At 41.1% G+C, this 21,963-nt stretch overlaps 1 long non-coding RNA gene across 1 annotated transcript; it reads right to left on the bottom strand.

Moving 5' to 3' along the window:
- Positions 1 to 5,174: 5,174 nt before the first annotated feature.
- On the bottom strand, positions 5,175 to 11,877 carry LOC111871851. The gene is made up of 3 exons (XR_002844111.2): positions 11,778 to 11,877; positions 7,286 to 7,430; positions 5,175 to 5,512 (listed from the first exon to the last, which is right to left on the bottom strand). It is a non-coding gene; the product is annotated as an uncharacterized LOC111871851 (long non-coding RNA).
- Between the last annotated feature and the right edge of the window lie 10,086 nt (positions 11,878 to 21,963).

Genomic DNA, 21,963 nt, shown 5'->3' with positions numbered 1-21,963 from the left:
TCTTCAGTGCAAACCATATATTATAGGTCTTTCGTTTTGCTCTCCCCTACACACTACATGTTTCGGCCACAAACGGCCATCATCAGGTGTATTACTCACGTATCTGTCACACTGCACTTAGTTTAACATTTAAAATTTAAAAACACAGGTCTTCCTGATTGTTCCTTTCGTCGTTATTACCAAAATCTACTTCGTTGATGTCTTTATTATTTACACACATCAATTTTGATTTCTCTGAATTAGCACTTATAAAATCTTCAGTTCTAATTTTAAAATCTTTTCAATTTTCCTCTAAATTTTAAAATTTAAAAATGTCAGGGTTACTCGCCCTATGTCTATAGTGCTGCAGCGGCTACTTCTTGTTTCTAGTACTGTACCGGTGTTATTCTGTGTAGTCTCTCTGTGTACGTGCCGCTGCTTGTCTTTACTATGCTGTAGAGCGCAGAACTCAACGCAAGAACTGTGGAGCCAGAGAAACGGCTGTTGCTAGCGAACGGCTCTGAAATATTCGTTTCTAGGTAACGTCCGCGAAACAGACAAGGACATGACGTTTGTTCCTAGGTAGCAGATTCTTATTAAGCAAGAATAGAAGGCTGCTACTAGGGAACGGTTCGGTAAACACATTCCTGTGGAAATGGTTAGCATACAAGAATGAATAGTGTTGTCTGCTCGGTCCGTACTGAGGAGTTATAAGGAAGGCAATTGGAGCAACCAAGTCAATTCTGTATGGTAGTCTGTGAAGAAAAGTATCAGTTGGAAGGGAACCGCCGTTCAGAGAGGACTTGAGCGCGGAAGCTGAAAAGTCTCCGCTGTTAGAAGCCGTTACAAGGGAACTGCTGGTGAAGACATAGCAGGCTGGAAAAGACTTAACGTGTTCTGTAGTGATTTGTAATGTGTGGAGATTAGCGATGATATTGTAATTCCCTGTCGTTCAGAGAGGGGTGTATAAATGGTCAAAAAGTGAATATAGAATTCAAAACTCCGTCTGTAGTCACTCCATGCTACGTTACAAAACATTCAATTTTCATTTTGTAAGACAGGATGTGTGATCTCTCAGAGCCCCACAAGAATGTGGATACGTAACCTGTAGTGGACTGTAAGGCGGTGCTGATAAATGCAGGAGCTCAGCTAGTCGCCACTGTACGTGTATAAAGGCACTGCACGCATTGCTAACCTCAACACTAGATGGAGGCGTGTGACCCATTGAATATGAGGCTATTTGAGCTCCAGAATCGGTCTGAATTCTGTGGAGAAGAGAGAAACTTCTTGCTCTTTTGGTAATGCTCCTCAGAAGCTCATGTTCATTCTGCAGTTGCGAACTCCTGAAACATGACTGAAAAATATAATTTTTATGAAGGAAATAATCTTATGTATTATATTTTAGATAATTACAACCAGTTTTTTATTTTTAGCTTAGAAACAATTGAGGATAAAAATAGGCTCATAGGATGTAGGTGTCCCCCTTTTAACTATTATTATTATTATTATTATTAGTAGTAGTAGTAGTAGTAGTAGTAGTAGTAATGGGATAAGACTGAGTCCACTTGGCACTGCGGCCACCTATTGTACCAGTCCCTGATGATAGATGATGGTGACTGTGAAGCAACTGGCAGAATGAAAATTGGCAAGGGAAACGGAAGTACTCGAAGAAAACCTATCCCACTGCCACTTCATCCTTCACAAGTTCCATCTGACCTAAACTGGGCTGCCGCGGCGGGAAGCCAGCGACTAACGCCTGAGCTATGGCGCGGCCTGCTCTCTTGTATCTTGTTTTTGTTTGTGAGCGAGTTAATAAGATTCAGTGATTATTTTACGTGTCTTTATATTGTCACGTGTATGGGTGACTACAGGCGGTGTTTGCATTGGTAACTCGATTTATTGACCAATTACAGATCATAACTACAAGTAACTACAGCGCTATTGCTAATTCACACGCTCTGCAGTTCACTACAGCTTGCACTAAGTCTTCTCAGCCTGCTGTGTCTTCACCTGTTTTCTGGTAATGGCTTCCAACGGTGGACATTCTCCTTCCTCTGGGTCCCCGAACTGTCTCCCGGCCTCACGTACAAGCTTCTAACAGCAACAATTCACAACGACCGAACCTCAGTTCTCTAATCAGTAACTCACCAACCAACTCTACACTGCACTAAAAGTCAAAGTCAAAGTCACATTGCGACTGACGGTCAAACAGTCAGTCAGTCAGTCTAGGCGTCGAGCTTAATCTGGGGCTTATGACCAGATAATTATTACTGTTTGACAGTTTCGGTCTTGTTTTTGTGGACCTCCCTCTCTGACGAGAGTCTAATCACTTGAACGGTCGCATGCTTGACCTACACTGCACTCAAAAGTGAAAGTCACATTGCGACTAACGGTCAGTCAGTCAGCAAGTCTTGATGTCGAGCCCAATCTTGGGCTCATGACCAGATATTTATTACCGTTTCACTTTTACGGTCGTTTTTCTGGGGGCGCCCTTTCTGACCAGAGGACGGATCTATCTTTTGTATATGCTTCTGGTCCTTGCCAGCGCAGTCTTTCTCGGGTCCGAGTCTCTTGGGACTCGCGACCATATTTTACTGTCTCAGATCTGAGACTTCCATTTTCGTCGCCGCCTACGACACGCAAGGTCAAGTCAAAGTCAAAGTCACATTACGTCTGACCGTCAGCCTGTCAGTCAGTCTTGATGTGGAGACCAATCTTGGGCTCATGACCAGATATTTATTACTGTTTGACAGTTAGGTCTTGTTATTGTGGGGGCCCTCTCTGACTGCACTGGCTAGTTGTCCTCTTATAACATCTAGGCACGGACCGCACAGAAAACACTGCTCTCCAGACAGTCCATTGGAGTGCCGGCCGTTGCCTAGCAACGGCCATTGTCTCGTATTTTTTCAGGGTCGTTGCCTAGCAACGGATATATACGCCACGATATCAGTGTGGCGGGATCGTAACCTGAATGCCATAGAAAATGTATTTGAAACCCCATTTTCGCTGTAGACAGTAGAAGAAATTTACACATTAAAAAATTGTATGCCTTCCAACCGAAGGACACACAAATAACACCAGAAGAGTGCATCAAGTCAAGAACAATCACCACAGAGTCAGTTGAAAAAAATGCGTGGTCACCTACGTACGGAAAAGGAAGCATTTTTTGTTTACTCTTTAGCAGTGGATCTGTATGGACCAGGAATGGGTATACAGATTTAACACGTTTATCAGAAAAGGGTGGAGAAAGAAAACATGAATGTTCATTACCACATATTAACAATGCTGTAAAACTTGAAATATTTGTCACTGTTAACATCTAGTTTCAACTTCACGAGGACTACAGTGTTGTTTTCTGGAGACACAATTATCTAGGTGATAAATAGATATTTTCTAATCAGAATTATAAATTGCATATTTATTTTTTACAAGTATGTTTTCCACTATGAAATTATGTAAAATTCCCTTGCGTTTATGCGTTAATGTTACGTGGACACAATGACACAGACGAATCCCTCAATGAAGAATCTCCTTGAATTAGCTTTCTCTCACAGCTGAACTGGATGGCGTGTCCGAAGATTACGTGAGCAATGCTACAGTGGCAAAATCACATAAAAATGTACAGAAAACGAAGTTCTGGATCTCATGTACCAGTGCTGCAACACAAGGGGACAATGTGCTTTAACCAAGAGGTCTAACGTACGTATTTAATCGAAGATCACAGGAGGGCGAAGCTCTTTTGTTAACAAGTTCTTATCAACCCAAATGACTATATTTGCTAAACTTGGAGGGCACTATACGACATAAAATAGAACTCCTAAAATATAAGCATATAAAGAACACAAAATTTTCTCTCCTTCCTTAATTATTCGCACTGGGGAGACTAAATTTTATTTGCTATTGGCTACATCTGTTCGAATGGTCACTAGCCGCCACTGGGTAATAACGCCAACACGTATTAGAGGACTAGGGCCATTTTGACGAAACTCGTATGTACAGTATAGTGATTTTTAAGCGACAAATTTATTCTTTCAAAATATGATGATTTCAATATATTTCGTTACAACAATTTTGAAAATGGGCGCCAGCGAGTTTCTGCAATGACTTCTGCGGACCCACACTCATGATCTCACTAACCTCTGCTATAGGGGTGTGTAAAATCAGTCAACAGGTGAACACGTTTCGATATGTTCACATTTGATGTCTACTTCAACTGTTTCACAGATTTCAATACCACAAATTTTACTGGTGGTGGACATTCATGTCTTTAGCTGCAGTCACTCTGTTTTGAGACAACGTTCCGTCAGGAACACGTGTTCTCTACACTGAAGGCAAGGTTGTTTACTGCTTGCAATGTGACTACAAGTTTTGTCAAAATGACCCTATCCGTCTATACGACGTTATTAACATTCCTGACATTGGATTTTCTTTTTAAAAATCACTCTGTATGATACTCTATGTAATGAACTGTTTTTTAGAAAATTCGTGAAGTTCATTTTAAGTTTTGTATAAATAAATGTTATATCCCAGCCTTAAAAACCGAAATTAAATCGACCCAGTAACTTTTAATGTAGGCACTACATGTGCAGTACTCACTCACTCACTCACTCACTCATGGAGCTGAGCCCTTCTTGAGAAGCCGCCAATTATGCAGCGACTCAAGAGCTTCCCAGTATTTTATGAAACCCGAATGTTCATTACCGTGTTCACAAGAGCCCTCCACTGGCCCCTATCCTGAGCCAGATCAATTCAATCCATACAGTGAACAGTACACTTGCCTTACTATCGGTTCAGTAGCTTCCGAGCTAATATTTTGTTAACTTAATGTGAAGAACATACGTTATATTTGTACTGACTGAGTTGCTGCCGACTGTGGTAACATTTTCATTCGTGAAATTGTCTTGGCCTGTCACGGTAGCCTAGCGGTCTAAGGCATGTACTGTCTTCGCTCGCTTGGAAACCGGGATCGTGGGTTCGAATCCCAATCAGGGCATGGATGATTAGTTTGTGTGCGCATTTTTCTGTGTTTGTGTACAGATAGAGGCCTTGCGACGAGCTGATCACCCGCCCAAGGAGTCCTACCGACTGTGTAAAATCTAGAAAAACCGAAGTGAACGGAGAAGTTCATGGAGGTAGGCCTAGGCCCACTGGGGCTGTAGTGCCAAGGAAAAAAGAAATTGTCTTATATCTCAGGATATGTCTTGTACAACTCTGTACTTCAGTGAATCTACAACCAGATGTCTAAACTAAGTAACGATTCAATTTGTGAAGTGCTTAGGAATTTACTTTTTTATTTCAGTTGACACTTTTGTGGTGTTGGAGTATGTCATTGACAGTGGTTCTTATTATGATGTTGTATTTGTTTTAGGGGGTTGTACGACAGGAGTGAGACACACGTAGGTGCAATAACACGGCTCGTAGCAGCATTTATTGTTTCCAGCGCAGTCACTGTCTGATGAGCATCGTAACAAACTCTGCCGGATATACCGGGTACACTGAACGATTATCGGACAGCTCCCTCGCTTCACACCTCCTGAAAAAGTCAAAGCAGTTTCTTTCACATCTTAAGGCGAATGCACACCGAGGAAACTGGCAACTGCAACGGAAGTGCAACTTCGAGTAAAGTCACCGATTTCGAGCAGGAAACCAATTTTCCGATTAGCATGCACACACTTCGGAAACTTTCGTTTGATTAGCTGCTGACGTCATCTCAAGTGGGTGTGTTCATTTCTAGCTTTGTGCACTTCTTTTTTTAAGTGTCAGATAATAATATTGATCCTGTTGTAGAATGTAAATATTTACACATCAGACTTTTTCAACTCATATGAAATTCTCTCCCAGCCAGCTCTTGATGGAATTTGTCATATGCATCTGACACTGCTTAATTAACAAAGAAAATAAAAATTGAAGGCATAATAAAACTTTCGTACCATCTCAAAAATAAATAAATAAATAAATAAAATACGATAAAAGAGACAAAAATAGAAAACTCTTGTGCATTGCTACTGTGAGAAAACTGCTTTGTTCCGTGCCCCCGAGTTCAGTTAGTTTTCTACGAGTTTCGTTACGATCCCTCTGTTATTTTCAGAGTTTGCGCTGATCAGTTCCACGTGTTCATATCAGCATGAGAAAATTGTTTCAAAGTTGCGGTTGCGTTGCTGCTGCCAGTTCCCTTGGTGTATGCTTGACCTTGAAATAACATACCCAATTTTCATTACCATATATATTACGAAAATAAAACTATGAGTGCCTTTCTTTTGGGCACTATGCAGATAAGAATTGAACTATGAATAAGAGAAAATTATTCACATCGTCGAGAAAAATGGTCCTTAGCCAATTTTCTCCCTAAAAATAACTTCTGCTTACCGATAAAATGTAAAACATATTTAAGGCCGATTTAATAATTTCAGTCTAAGATTGATGTCTCATCACCAGAATACAGGACAAGATTATGGCAAAAAACGGCCAGTGGAGCCAATGAAAATGTGGCACAGTTCAGATATTTGGGAACGACAATGACAGACCAAAATTTGATTCATGCAGACGCAAAGAACAGATTAATTAGGCAAAGCTTGCTACCATTCAGTTCAGAACATTTTCTCTTCCGGTTGCTGTCCAAAAACATAAAGACTAAAATATACAAAACTGTCATTTTGCCTATACCACATAGTGTTTTCTGAGTGTAAAACTTGGTCTCTGACATTAAGGGAAGTACATAATCTGTGGGTGTTTGAGAAAACAGTGCTGAACAGAAAATTGAGGACGAAGACAGATGAAATGAGAGGAGATAGGGAAAAATGGTATAAATGAGATTAATGAGTTGTACTCCTTTTCAGATTTAATTAAAATAGACAAGTAAATGAGGGTGAGATGGGAAGGGCATGAAGCACGATTACTATCTTCTGGGATATAACGCCGTGTAGCCCGTTCAAAGTCAACCGACGTTTCAGAGGAATACATCGCCTCCATATTCAGGGTGGAATAAGCCGAGTAAAACACCAAGGCGAAAGCAGATGACAAGCAACTTCTTTCAAGCTGGTATCTTACGCGGCTTAATTGACCCTGAAGATGGAGCCTATATGTTCTTCCGAAACGTCGGTTGACTTCCAGTGGACTACATGGAATTATTTCCAAGAAGATGAACATTCGGGTTCCATGAGATGTTGGGAATTTCTTCTCAAGAAGAACTCGGTTCCATGTGGTCAATTAATAATTTGTCAGATTCTTTATATCTAAAACGCTCGATTATTATCGATCCTTAGCAAGCTAAACGAACACAAAAGACCCTGATGTCTCTAATAATTACCGTCAGGACAGCAATAGTACGATGGTGGAAACACTGAACTCCGGCACCAGTAGCGGCAGGAAGCTGGCTTATTGGTCGTTCGAGCAGCTCCACAGCAAAGGAGTGCCCCTGTCAGGAGCAGCTTGAGGAGGACCATGATTTTGCTCTGCAACGTCAGACATCCCACAACTCCTTACATCTTAGGCATCCACGCTTTCTAATCCTGTGGTAAGCCCACAAGCACCTCCAAGATTTTAAAAACTAGGGGATGATTGGTAGTGACTAGGTTCTGAAGCAGATCTAGTTAGTTAGTTATTGGAGAGGGTGGGTTTCCCCATGCACTTAGATTTGTATTAGTCCATTGTGCTTCCCTCTATGATTTCTACCAGTCTCTATATCCTACCGGTACTGGTGCTTACAATCAGTCCCGTCCAGCCAGCGAGACCGGCTCTACTTGCTGAGAGGTATCTATAATGCTTCCCCAACCTACCGGAGGTATTAGAGACTGCTGTTGGGCGGGAAACGTCCGTAATTTGGCTCAGTGAACTCCTTTGGAAATATGAGGTTCTTTTACGTGCCGTAAAGCTACGACACGGGACCCACGGCTTAAAGTCCCTCCCGGAGGACTTGTTCCCTGAATTTTTCCTCCCTTAAACATTCGAGGACCTCCGCCGGGTATTTGAACCCGCGTAGTACGGGTCATGAGGTGGGAACGTTATCTCTAGACTACGGAGGCCGCTTGTAGCTTAATTTCATAATGATTTGTTGATCACAAAACATTTGTACTGAAGTTTCTGCTAGTTGCCTGCCGCCGAACAAAATTGAAGACCCTTGCTGTAATGATTATGTTCAGTTACATTTCAAGTACGAGAACATGTTTTTAGACCTAGCCTCTAGGTTGCGTGTCAATCAAGGACTACACGAATGCTGTCGTTGCGTGTTGTGAAAGTTGTGTGTGTTTGACCCTACTTGTTTTGGAAAGCTAAAGTGTTTGTCATGTTACTTACATTTAGATGGTATCCTGAAATATATATTCATATGAATACTTAAAGCATATACAACTACAATATGTATTAGTAACTTTACCGATTAGATCAATCGTTGTATTTCGACTCCGGGACTGAATTTGACCTCTCAAACGCCCTTAGATTTTGCCATGTTTCTTTCTCCTGTCTCTCTCTGGTGTAAAAGTTTGTACGGTATTTGGTAAGTGTCCGCTCTTAAAACGTGTTCAAACAAACTGAGTCTCTATTCTCATTAGGTTTAATGATATTTTGTATATTAAGCTTTTTCTAATTTCTTTATTATGTTGGAGATCATGTGACGTATTAACTACTAATGGTTGTAATAATTTTATCTATGAGATCTCGATCCTATTTTTGGCTTACTTTATTTTTGTAAAACAGAAGTAGGCTTATGAGATCACCACGCTGTCTGTGTCTGTATATCCCCCCTATCGACTTTCGAATGCCTGAACCAAATTTGTAGAGCTTGGTATGTATATTATGACACCTGAGCCCATCTCAATGGTGTACTTCATAAATCTCTTCCATCATTCTGTGTGTCGTTATGTGTCTTCACCTATCGTTGCGAGGCAGCGGCTCGGTAAAAAATTTACCGCGGCAACGATTACGAACGCAACATTAGAAGTACTGTTTGACGCGTCTTTGTCTGTGTGATCCGTGTCGTATCAAGGAAAGTAGGCTATTACCTCTTCCCACAACTTCGTGTTATCTTCTGTCATCAATGACCGCGTTTCAGACTGGTATAACAAAGTTGGAAGAGTCATTTTTCGTAAAACTGTAGGACTACATATTAATGTGAATGAGGCGTATGATGGCTAACACCATCATATAGACTTTCCTAAATTGAATAAAATTTCAGATTTCGAAATAATAAATACTGTTCATTTCCATCAGACAGGTATTAGAGGAATGACTAATGTAGACAACCAGATCTGCATGAGTGACGTCTTTTAATAACTCGCAAGTAACGCATCCATTCTGCGCCCTATAGACTGCCATTTTAAGTAAGTCACAAATTGTCATTTTGATGTGTGAGTAAACTATACAACATTTCAGTAAGAATTAAGCCCAAAGAATGAAGGCATAATTCGAAATCGTTACAAGTTTGTATTGCTCTACAGTATTTAGATTAATTCATTAATGATAAAAATTAATTTTTCCTCTCTTCCTCTTACCCTTTTTGCGATGAATTTGCATGGTTAAAATTAACTTGAAGAATTTATAACTTTAAGTAATACACGGTTGTAGTGGTTACAGATGCCATCAGGAGTAGAGGAATGTTAATTGCCTTTACCTAAATGCACCCAATATCTAAAAACATGTCAAAGAGCGGAAGTTTCAGATCTTAGCAGGTTACATATTTGTCGGGCGCGCCATAGCTCAAGCGGTTAGTCGCTGGCTTCCCATCGCGGCGGCCCGGGTTCGATCCCGGGTCTGGTCAAGAGGGATTTGTTGGAGGCAGGGGGCAGGGTTTCTCCCAGTACGTCGGTTTCCCTTGCCAATCTTCATTCCACCAATTGCTCCACAATCACCCTCACCTATCATCTGGGGCTGGTACAATAGGCCAGAAGTGGCCGCATTACAAGGGACTTAGTCCCACCCCATTAGCAATAAAAAAAAGTTACATATTTCTTGTCATGACGGTCTACTGTCCTTTGCACAGTCAGGGTTGATCATAAAATTATAAATTCCGAGCAAATTTAATGTAATTTAGGGTTCTGAGCTTATATGACCGACATGAACCAATATCAACTCTTTGGAACACGTAAATTTCTTCTAAATAATATTTAAAAATCAAGTTTATACGTTACAGGAAACATATTTCATATCCATTATAAAAGCCAGTTAGTTAATGTAGTTTACGAGAACAGTCGCTGTTTATTTGGAGTATCATACATAACTAAATATCATTTTGGCAAGGTGCAGAATTTGTTAAATCAAAGAAAATGGTTTTTGTAGGCAGTGAACATTTATGTATATAAACCATTATGTTTCAAAGGCTTGTAACTCAACACCCAATTTCGTACAGTATAATGGAAACCTTAAACCGCCTCTGTGGTCTAGTAGTCAGCATTCCTGGCTACCGATCCAGAGGACCAGGTTCGATTCCCGGCGCTACCAGATCCTTTTCTGAGAAGAAATGGGTCTGGTACGGGGTCCACTTAGCCTCCTGATGATAATTGAGTAGCTATTTCAAGGAAATAGCGGCTCCGGTCTAGAAAACCGAAATTAACGGCCGTGGGGATTCTTTGTACGGACCATGCGACACTCTCTATTCGCAAAAGTAGGCACTAAACTTCGCCGACAAGCGGCGGTCGTTCGGTCGGGTATAGTTCGCTTTCGGACTAAAATCACGGAGTTTTGTATAATGGAAACCTTATCAGTATTTTCGGAGATGTAACATGTGGACGGACTGAGTTTTCACCATTCTCTTTCCTTTTAAGCATTTGGTATGAAAAACACACTGATGTAACAAAATATTTATTGCCAAGGTGTTGCGGCGAGAAGGTGTGTCCTGGCCTTCAGTGTTCGGCAGATATATCCAGTAGTAGCTGTATCTTTCTGAGTAGTCTACGTATTTTCACACACGTCTGTCTCTCATTCACACAATTTTCTGAATACATTTCGTAGAAACATTTATAATATATAAAATATTACCATGTCAGTTCTGTATACGCCTAATCATAAAGTAAAACAAATAACTACCCCACAGTTATCTACTTCCGAGCATACAAAAGCACAAGCCGAGTTTTATTCCATATAACCATACCGAATTTTTCCTGTTTTGCTACCATGGAGTACGAACGTAGTACTCTTGAAAGGAAAGTAAGCTGCACCTAAATTATAAGGAAATATAAGGAAATTATAAGTCAAGGAAATTTCATAAATTTTAATCACCTACCTTATTAAAAAAATGTCAGAATTAGACTTTTTCTCATTACAGCACATGTCTGCAAAGTAGCCAACTTCGTTTCATGATGGGTAATGATGAAACACGACATCAAGACGACAGTTCTATAACTTCTGTTATGGATTTAATTAGTGTTTATTCATCAGTTTTACTACAATATATCTAACCCTGGGCTTTAGTACAGTGCACTGAATTTCAAGAAAACCATATCACTGATACATGTCTGATTATTCTGTTTGTGTGTCAGACGACGTGGAAATTATAGAAGACATTAGAGAGCTCAAAGAGTATTTCTTCTTTCCAAAATAGAAGACTGAGATCACCTAACGTAATGGTAGCTGAACGCGGAGGTTTAATTCCATTGGTACTAAATCCCAACATCAGACTCATTCCTGAGGCACTTTCATCCTAAAATCATCAATACACTTTTGCCCAAATATGCTTAAATACCCCAATAACAGTCTCGATATACATACATGAACAAATACGTAACATTAAATCGTGTTATGGAAATATATTTCTGAATGCATTTCACAAATTTAAAGTCCAGGTTTTTGCAATTCTATTGCATACCTACCGCAGTAGAAACAAGGATTTGCAACTCCGGACACGGAACAAACAGAAAACTGTGTGGTATAATGCTGCGCGGTGAATATTTAATTGACTAGGTCAGAAGTGCATCAGATGTCATATTGACCTTCACCGCAAATCTCTCTTGGGGAAGATACTCAAATTCAAAGAGAAATATTACATAAGTCATATAAAGTTAGTTGAAGTTTACTAGATATTCTAATGATATGCAATCCCTGAAATCTGAATGCAATGAAAATACTAACTTCGTAAAATAAACCTAAATACTTACACTGTAAATGCATAGAGCAATCCCTCGGTAACCGCGGATTTCATATATCCGCGACTGCCAATTTGTGTGCAGTTTCGCCAGCCACAGTGTTCGGTTTTTTGCATTTTCGGATCTAATTTTCACTACAAACAACATTCAACTGCACTTTCTTTATTGCTGCTGGGGTGGGACTAAGTCCCTTGTATTGCGGCCACTTCTGGCCTATTGTACCAGCCCCAGATGATAGGTGAGGGTGATTGTGAAGCAATTGGTGGAGTGAAGATTGTCAGGGGAAACCGAGGTACCAGGAGAAAACCTGCCCAGCGCCACTTTGTCCACCACAAATCCAACTTGACCAGATCCGGGATCGAAGCCGGGCCGCCGCGGTGGGAAGCCAGCGACTAACCGCTTGAGCTATGGCGCGGCCTCCAACTGCACTTACTGCATACTATAGATTTCACTGGTTACAGACCTTCCTTTATCACACAGTCTCAAATAATTCCCCACTCAACACGTCTTCAGTATCTTCAGAATTATCTCTGGGAATCAGAGCATCATCTTCTACGCCAAATACAGTCCCTGAAAGCAAAAATACCAGAATGTTTTACTCATTCTTACCAGTGATTCTGATTCTTGTATGTCGATTAATATCTGTTACAATAAAACGCTTTCTTATTCCTTGGACTGTTCGCAGACTTTTATCATTTCGTCTACAATAAGACTGACGATATTAACCTAACCTTAATTCTCTGTGCGATTCTGGACATTCAAGCTACATGGTCAGATCCTTTAGTTAAACCTGAGACCGAGAGGGAGATTTCTGTTGGACTGTATGGAGGAAGCGGAAAGAAGCTCCTGAATGGTGGGTTCCTCCTTTATGTACACCACCGCATCTTCTGCTGCCCCCTTTGTAAGTGTCTTCAAGTCCAAACAGCTTGTCTTCAGCGAAGGTTATCCTGTTACGATGTTTTTGTGAAAGAATTGGTTAAACAATTGTAAAAGACATGCCTAGCTCTAACGGCTCAATATTGGTCGCCATAAAATCGAAAGCTCAATAAACAGTTCATGCAGCCGCTGTTTATTTCTTTCTACAGAAGAAAAGCGAGAGAAAGACCGAAGGAAAATTTTAATATTAAAATATATATTTTAGGCTATCATAGCAGATGGCATTAATGTCGCTTCCACCTCAAAAGTTTTTGCTTCCGATATGTTATTATTATTGATTATATCGACATAGGAAGTACGGCTGACTTCCAATAGCATAATAGTCGTATCAGATTTTGTGACAGTCGGTCAGCTGTTTCAGAACTTGAAATGATGGCGCACACGAATGGACAGAAACATGCACATACAGTATATACATGTACACTCTGAATATTGTGATTTCATAAGCCTCCTTTTTGTTCTTAAGAAAAGAAATTACTGAAATAATTTTCCTTTTATGATGAACCGTTCGCTAGACAATTGTGAATGGGGAAATTGGCTTATACATACCGCTTGTTGCACTAATTTGCAGGCGGATGGATTTGTCTGTCATCAGCTGTCGTTTTCATTAAATGTGCTTATTTACGCGTAGAAGACCCTCTAGACGCCAGAATATTCTGTTCCTTTTCAATATTGGAGTGAATTGTAAGTGAAGTAAAACCCTAGTTAAGAATGAGAATGTGACATAAATGAAAGAAAGTAAAGGCGAATACTGAAACGAAAATGAACGTCTTTAACAAATGTGTAATAAGAGAAGCAGTAAATGGGCTCCACAGTACAGAAGTCGAGCTTGCTTTAAACACTCTAATATCACTTTTACGTAAGAAAATTAATTCTTTATCCGGGAGGTGGGTTCTGTGCAACGCAATGAGAAGTAATTTTTCATCTGGAAGAAATCAGATTGGAAGTACGTTACTGAAAAGCTAGACACGCGTCATGAATTACTGTGCAGGACATAAAAGGAGATCCAGTAATAATACATATAAGCTTGCATGTATGAAACCTACATTCATTCTACGTAGAATAGCAAACTGCATTTTCCAGAAACCCAGTTCCCCCAGTTTACATATCAATGTCCAGAAGCAAAAAGAAAATTATTATTATTATTATTACTGAGGGAAGGGAAATTACGTTGTTCTGAATGCTTCACTTGCATTCAAATCAGGGAGAACAACAGGTGTCCGTTATAAAGCTATGAACTTTATTAATACTGAGAAATATCTCGAGATTCCCACCCATACTGCCTCATGTTGTGAGTTACAGTTAGATCTAACATCAAGTAAAGCTGAAATGATTTCGTGGTTAACTGAATGAGACCTTTCTTATCGCAAACTGATGCCGAGACCTGAATTGTATATTCCACAATCAAATGGAAAGCGCAGGTATGTACTCGTTCATATCCCCTTATGTACTGAGTGGCTTAGTCTGAAGGCGATTATATTATGTACTCCAGTATCCCCTCTCCCATCTTAGCTAGGAAAGATGATTCTGACATGGCTGGTACACAACCCAACGGCGACGACGTATTTTGATCAATCCAGATGGCAGCATATTTTTGCGAACATCAAAATTCACTTCTTGTATACAACCATATGGATCTACACATCCACTCCTCCATACATCTTCATGGAGTAGTGTTTAATTAGTTAAGCACAGGGACAATTTTGCCTTTATAACACGGAAGAACACATTTTATAACCCTACAATTTACATTAAGTCCTACGGTTTGCGAAGGAGCACGCAGTAGCGCAGTTGTTTGAGGCACTATGCTAGAAACTGGAAGGTTGCGGGTTCGAGTCACGAATAGGTATTTTTTTTTTACCTTACCGCCATCTGTGAGCCGATTGTCTAGAGAAAATGTGGGATCCTTGATGTCTCACAACCTTATGAGCCTTCACGGCCTGTTACAGGGATAGCTTTACCTTAAGATCTGCGATGTAATTAAATAATGGGAAAGAATGCACCAGAACTGCTAGCCTACATTCTTGAAATTGCTAGACTATATTCAGCAGTCAACTTCTGCGGATAGGGGGCGTCACGTGGTAAGTGCAATGGATCCCCACGGCCGTTAATCTCGGGTTTCTAGACCGGAGCCGCCATTTCCTTGAAATAGCTTCTCAACTATCCTCACGAGGCTGAGTGGACTCCGTTCCAGACCCACTACTTATCAGAAAATCTGGTAGCGCCTGGAATCGAACCCGGGACCTCTGGATCTGTAACCAGGAACTCTGACCACTAGACCACAGAGGCACTAACTTCGCCAAAAAGCGGTGGTCGCTCTTTCGGTATAGTTCTCTTGCGGACTACAGGCCACGGAGTTTTTAAATATTCAGTAGTCAATGAACGTCTTCCGAACACACCTCCCACCAGAATGTATGTGTGTACGGTATAAGCTTACGGGAATGGAACTAACATCTGGTGGTCGTGCTGCCACAAGCTTTGCTTCATTGCATCTTAAACTTCGTCTCCTTTCTAGACGGAGTCGCATTCATGCAGGGAGCCTATTAGAATCGTTCTGTCCGTCCGTCCATCCGGCTGTACGCATGTAGCAATGCGAGAACGTCGGAATGGACTTCCATATAGTTTTGATATGATGGAGTTCTACTAACGTTTGTCGATATATTCCAGATTTTGTTAAAATCAGACAAGAATAACAGACATTTTACCTGAAGCCCTACATACGCATCCCATGTAGCTCGCTAGATATCTGTCGGAGCGAAATCGTTTCGAACAAAAGGTGTAGAGAGAAATTAAACACACAGTTTACTTCCAGTACGCTCTTTCCGTAGTTTTACGGATCCTGGCAAATGGCTGTCCGTGATTCACATTGCTTGTACACAGTATTTCACAATCAAGATTGTTATTCAGAATACAGGCAAAGATTACCGAAGTCTTTTATTTATTTATAGTTCACATGGATGACCTTGGTTCGATTCCCGGCAGGGCACATTTTTCTCTTCTCCCCAACGTCCAGAGCGGCTTTGGGGCCACCCAGCCTCCTATCGAATGGGCATTGGGGACAATTTCCCAACTGGTAAAGCGGCTGTGGCGTGTAGCTCACTACTTACTTCCATCTCGTGTGGAGTTCGAGAATGGTGTAGCTATACCTTCACTCCCCCATATGTCTTTATGATATACAGCTTAATTAGCTAAGCACATGAACAACTTTACCTTTGTGATTTCAGACTGAATATATTCGCTATGTAAAAATGCGAAGACACGTTTAAAATACTTGCGTGTGGTTTTGCCTCAATTAAATTAGTTTTACTTTTTTTATAAGATGGCAGTAAAAGTAAACATTGGCCGAATGAAAATGTGAATAAAAGAGCAAAGAGGCCAGAATTGTAACGATATGCTTAATAGGTAATAAGTTTAATAGTGAATCCAGGCAAATACTGATTCATCAGATTAACGCCCGTAACGACCACATGCTCCTATACCCCTGAGTACTCCTCAGTCACGTCCGTCACGGCCGTGTTACGGCAAAGATTCCGCGTGAGCCACGCAGTTCCAGCAGGCGATGCAGCGTTGTATGACAGTCTAGTGAACAAACTTTCAGTTGTGTTTTCCATCTCATGCCAGGGCCCTGTAGCGAACGCCGAACTTGATCCTTTGTTCTCCACCGATATTTATTAACCTTGAAGGGACATGAGACCTTAGCAAGGGGAAAATGTTGCAAAACAAGCAAATAGATGCTAATGAGTAAATAAGTATACTACTTCCTGGTACGAACTGGATAACGTTACCAGCAAACCAATCTTCAATTCTGTCTCTGTGCTTAGCATGTAAGGCATAATGAGAGGAGTGCTCATTTTACTGAGTTATTCATATGATAAATAAATATATGTTCTGCCCTGAAGAACGATCTAACCGACCTTTGATCACCTGTTGTGCCACACAGATTGCTACGCAAAAATTTCGTATATTTTATCTTAACGCTGCCACCATCAAAATTTAGAAAAATCCACCTAACTGCCACAAATTCAACATCTGTGAATAGCTTCTACTCCGCCCAATGAATTAATTAGTACTAATACCCAAAATAACCGAAATAAAAACTCAACATGTCAAAATAAGAAATATAATTAAGTCAACAATTACATTTGCACAGCCTATTAACACACACAATCTGTGATTACCCACCTTTCAATAACCTCTTAAACCTTACTATCCCTAGTCTACTAAACCTGCAAGGCGTAAACCAAGTTTCTGTACTCTGCAGTCAGTAAACCAGAATTATCATATAATAACAGCGAACTAAATTCACACTGTAACCATCATTCGCTAACCAAAAAAAAATTTTCCCTTGGCACTACAGCCCCAGTGGGCCTAGGCCTACCTCCATGAACTTCTCCGTTCACTTCGGTTTTTCTAGATCTTACACATTCGGTAGGACTCCTTGGGCGGGTGATCAGCTCGTCGCAAGGCCTCTACCTGTACACAAACACAGAAAAACGCACACAAACATCCATGCCCTGAGTGGGATTCGAACCCACGATCCCGGTTTCCAAGCGAGCGAAGACAGTACATGCCTTAGACCGCTCGGCTACCGTGACCGGCAACCAAAATTTATATCTTAACAATAAACCAAATTTCATACTCTAACCACTAATTAGTGACTCAAATTTCATTTCTTAACGTCAATAAACCACATTTCCTATAGTAAGACTCATTCAACGAGTAAAAATTGGTATTTTCAACAAGGAACCGGTGAATCAAATGTCAGACCCACACTTAATTACTAAACCAGATACTTGTATCTAAACCATCATCCACTAAATCTAAATTACTCTGTTACACTCCAAGGTTTATACGTTAAAATAATTTAACCAATTTTATCCTTAACCAACCAAAATCATATATTGACAATCATCAGTGATCCGAAAACAGACAAGTACTCACGCTTACAAAAGACGACATCTGTTTCCATTGCGCCTTCTTCCTAGCACGCGACTGTTCTGAGCGACTCTTAAAGTCAGAGTGTTCGCGGCTCCTCCCGTCCGAGCCCCTCAAAATTCAACTTCACGAAAAGCTGCTCGCGCAAAACCCCTAAAGTCAGAAACGTGTGCGGTAGTGAGACTTGCCTCGTGTCGTCTCTTACGTGGTCAGCAACTTCTATAGACTGTACAACTGACACCGGATTGCTAAAGAATGTACGGCGTCTCAACTCTGGCTTCCGGCGGGTTTCCAACTTGTGGTTCACCCGACGCATTTTAATTTATAAAACTTATAATTATATTCTAATTAATAAAACGTAAATTTGACCCCTTGTTAGGATAAAGCATACCCATTAATAACCTGGGGCACAACACCTCCAATGAATGGGCCACTTAAAAAAGGTGAACATGTCTAATGTCTGGAAGATTGAGTCTTCCATTTTCCATTCGGTATAAATTACCGAAGCCACTTACTTCAGGGGCCGATCACAGTGGCTGTGCGGTCCAAAGCATGAGTTATCTTAGCCCTCTCGAACATTGCAATTGCGGGTTCGAATTCCACCCGAGGCATAAATATCAGTATTTATTCTGTGTTTGTGTTCTGTGTGTAGGTAGCGGCCTTGCGACTGGCTTATCCCCCGTCCGAGACTCCAACCGACTGTGTACGGATTGAGAAACTGAAAAAGTGGCCAAGGTCCACAAGGGTTGTAAAGCCATAGATAGATAGTTATTCAAAAGTATGTGGGATTTGTGGTGGATAGAGTGGCCCTGAAGCAGGTTTTCTCCGAGTACTTCGGTTTCCCCAGCCAATTCTCATTCCACCGCCTGCTCCACACCCATAATTGTTATCATCCGGGGCTGATGCAATAGGCCTACTAGTGACCGACGTACCAAGTGAACTCAGTCTCACCCCACCCTAAAGAATTAAAAATAATTAAGCCAGTTATTCCGGACTATATTCCGCGCAACACTTCGATTTCGTGACGATAGGTCTGCTCAAGGGTTCTACAGGTACGTGTCCATAATTGCGGTTTTCAGTACGCATGTCTGCCGGTACAGAAATTGTAATCCTTATTTTAGATTTCCAGCTCTGGCGTTGTTCCACGATACTGTGAATCTTGTTTCTGTGTGATGATGGAAGTTAGCTGTATTATCAGGTATCCTTACTCTCTTCATCTTCAAGGTGAAGCTAAATTCGTTAATTCAACCTCCATCATTCCCCGTCTGTCCTTGGTCCGTGGATTCGAAGGGGTCGGACATCTGCACAGAGTAAGGATCTCCAACCTGTTGGCGGTACACTACCCCAAAACAGGATCCGTTTCGTAGCAAGAATCTTGGTGATTTTGAAAAAGGACGGTCGGGGAAAGTCTGGTCCAAAGTGCTTTATTATCATCATTGTTACTTTTATTATCATTATTAGAATGTCAGAGGTCTGCTTTACAGGTTGAAATATTTTCTTTCGTAACGCCTTGAATTATAAACACCGGTAGGTAAAGGTAAAGCTATCCCTTTAACAGGCCATGGAGGCCCACAGGGTTGTGGGACGTTGAGGGACCCACATTATCTAGACAATCAGCTAACAGATGGCAGTAAGGTTGTCAGCCTTACGCACCGGCCGCCCTTTACCCTCCAGGAAGATTCCTGGTATTCAGTTCTGTTAGAGGCTGAGTGGATGTCAGGGTCATAGTTCGGCTGGAAGGATTAGGTAAATTAAAAAAAAATCAACCTAATCGGGACTCGAACCCACGACCTTCCGGCTTGTAGCATAGTGCCTCAACCAACTACGACTAGAAAACTAATTTAAAACTGGGTAATTGGATATTCGTTCTGTGGTTCAGGGTCAACCTTGGTGATGAAGGCATCATATTCCTCTGAAGCAGTGGAATCTATGTACAGGTTTATACGGTGTCACAACCTAGAAGACCAGACGTGGGTTAAAATTGGAGTTTACTGGATGCTACTTCTCAAGAAAAAGGAACAAAAATGACACGGAAAATAGGACCGCGGGAGCAGAGATGGAACAAAAGAGTATCTTTGTTCCATCTTTGTTAATCTTGGACGAATTCGCTTAAAAACGAAAACATATCGCTTCGCAAGAAGAATGAGAATCGTCATCTTAAAAATATAAATAACAAAACTGCATATTCTGACGACATCAGTCCTAAATGTTTATGATGCAGAAGGAGCCTGGGACTTGGAGATTTGAATTGTACGTAGTAGAGGCAGAGAAAAAATAACACGTAAGTTTTTTTTACGACAGACGAACTATTGAAAACAATAATGAAGTAACTGGCGGCCAGGGGCCCTGAAATTGGGCTTCTGCGTTTGACTCATTAAACGATGTACTGGGTAAAATTCACCTGCAGATCGCAGTCGCCGGAAAAAAAAAGAGGTCCCCCACAGGAATTGATTATCTGTACATTATTTCTTATATCACGCATGGATTTTATTACGAACAAAGATACTTATACAAAGAAGAATCTTCGAGAGGAGGAAGAACAAATTGTTTAAGCAAAATGTAAAATTTGTTTTGAAAAGTACCGTGCAAAGGAAGAAATATGTTGTCCATAAGGGATAATTAAGCCAGATTTTATTGGCAATTTTACTCGGAGGTTTTGTGCACAATATACACGGTGTGTCCAGGATCAGTTAGGACTCTTTTTTTTTTTAATTTTGCCCTGCAATGCCATATGTTGGCGAGTTGTGGAGTTAAGATTCTTGAAGTTTCAGCTGTGGATGCCTATAATTTCATAGCGCAAGCATCCCTGCATTATGTGTTCTGACCTTGAATGTAACAGTACTGTTCTGACGCTCGTCGGAAAATAGCGTTGGACAGAGAGCCAACATAAAATTTTGTTTGAAGTTAGGTAAACAGCCAGAGAAGCGAACGAAATGATGAAAAATGTGTACGGTAGTGATTGTTTTGGTCGCTCGAACGTTTTTCGAAGGTATGCTGTATTTCGTGAAGGCAGGGAGGACATTGGAGACGCCCCACGTGCATCAAAGCCGAGAACAAGTCGCGCTGAAAAAATTTGTGAAAAAAGTGACCGAAATCCTTGCATCAGACAGATGTGTTTCTGCAAGACTCATCGAGGAGCTTTTGGGAATAAAAGTATTGTGCATCAAATTTTGACCGAGGATTTGGGCAAATTTTGACCGAGGATTTGGGCAAACGGAAGGTCTGTGCGCGGTTTGTACCGCACGCGCTGTCAGGCGATGAAAAACATGCCAGAGTGGAACACTGCAAAGACATGTTATGGTCGGCTCAGAGTGATACAAAATTCACAAAATCGATTGTTACTGGTGTTTTCAATATGAGCCTCTCACAAAGCGGCAGCGTGCAGCGAGGTTGAGCCCAAAGAAGCCGAAACCAAAGAAAGTGCGCATGCAAAAGAGTCGAGTAAAGACACTGCTAACCGTTTTCTTCGATTCCAAAGGAACTGTCCACAAGGATTTTCTCCCAGAAGGTCAAACAGTGAATTCTGATTATTATCTCGAAGTCCTCAATCGTCTGTGGGCGAGAATTCTTCGAATTCGACCTGAATATCGAGAGCAAGGTTCCTGGTCGCTCCTCCACGACAATGCCCCACCCCACAAATCGAAGCTCGTACGCGATTTTTTGACCAGGAAAGGGATCACAGTCCTTGATCATCCTCCGTATTCGCCAGATTTGGCTCCAGCAGATTTCTGGTTGTTCCCAAAAGTTAAGTTGGCGATGAAAGGAGACCGTCACGACACCGTCCAGGACATCCAAAAGGAATGTACCGCAGTTTTAAATGCAATTCCACAAAAGGAGTACAGTGACTGTTTTCGAAAACTTTTTAGTGTATTGATTCAGAAGGAGACCATCATCATCATCATCAGTAATCTGTCAAGACGACAGGTCCACAGTCTCTTTCAAAACAATTCCTCCACTTAATGCGATCTAGAGCTTTCTCCTTCAAATGACAGTATCCTCTTCTGTCCCCAAGGTCATCCAGCATCTTCTTACGTCTTCTTCC

Source organism: Cryptotermes secundus, unplaced genomic scaffold (assembly GCF_002891405.2).
Source record: "Cryptotermes secundus unplaced genomic scaffold, Csec_1.0 scaffold1315, whole genome shotgun sequence".
Lineage (NCBI taxonomy): Eukaryota > Metazoa > Arthropoda > Insecta > Blattodea > Kalotermitidae > Cryptotermes > Cryptotermes secundus.
Note: the sequence above shows the minus strand (reverse complement) of the source record. Positions and strands in the feature narration are given on the sequence as shown.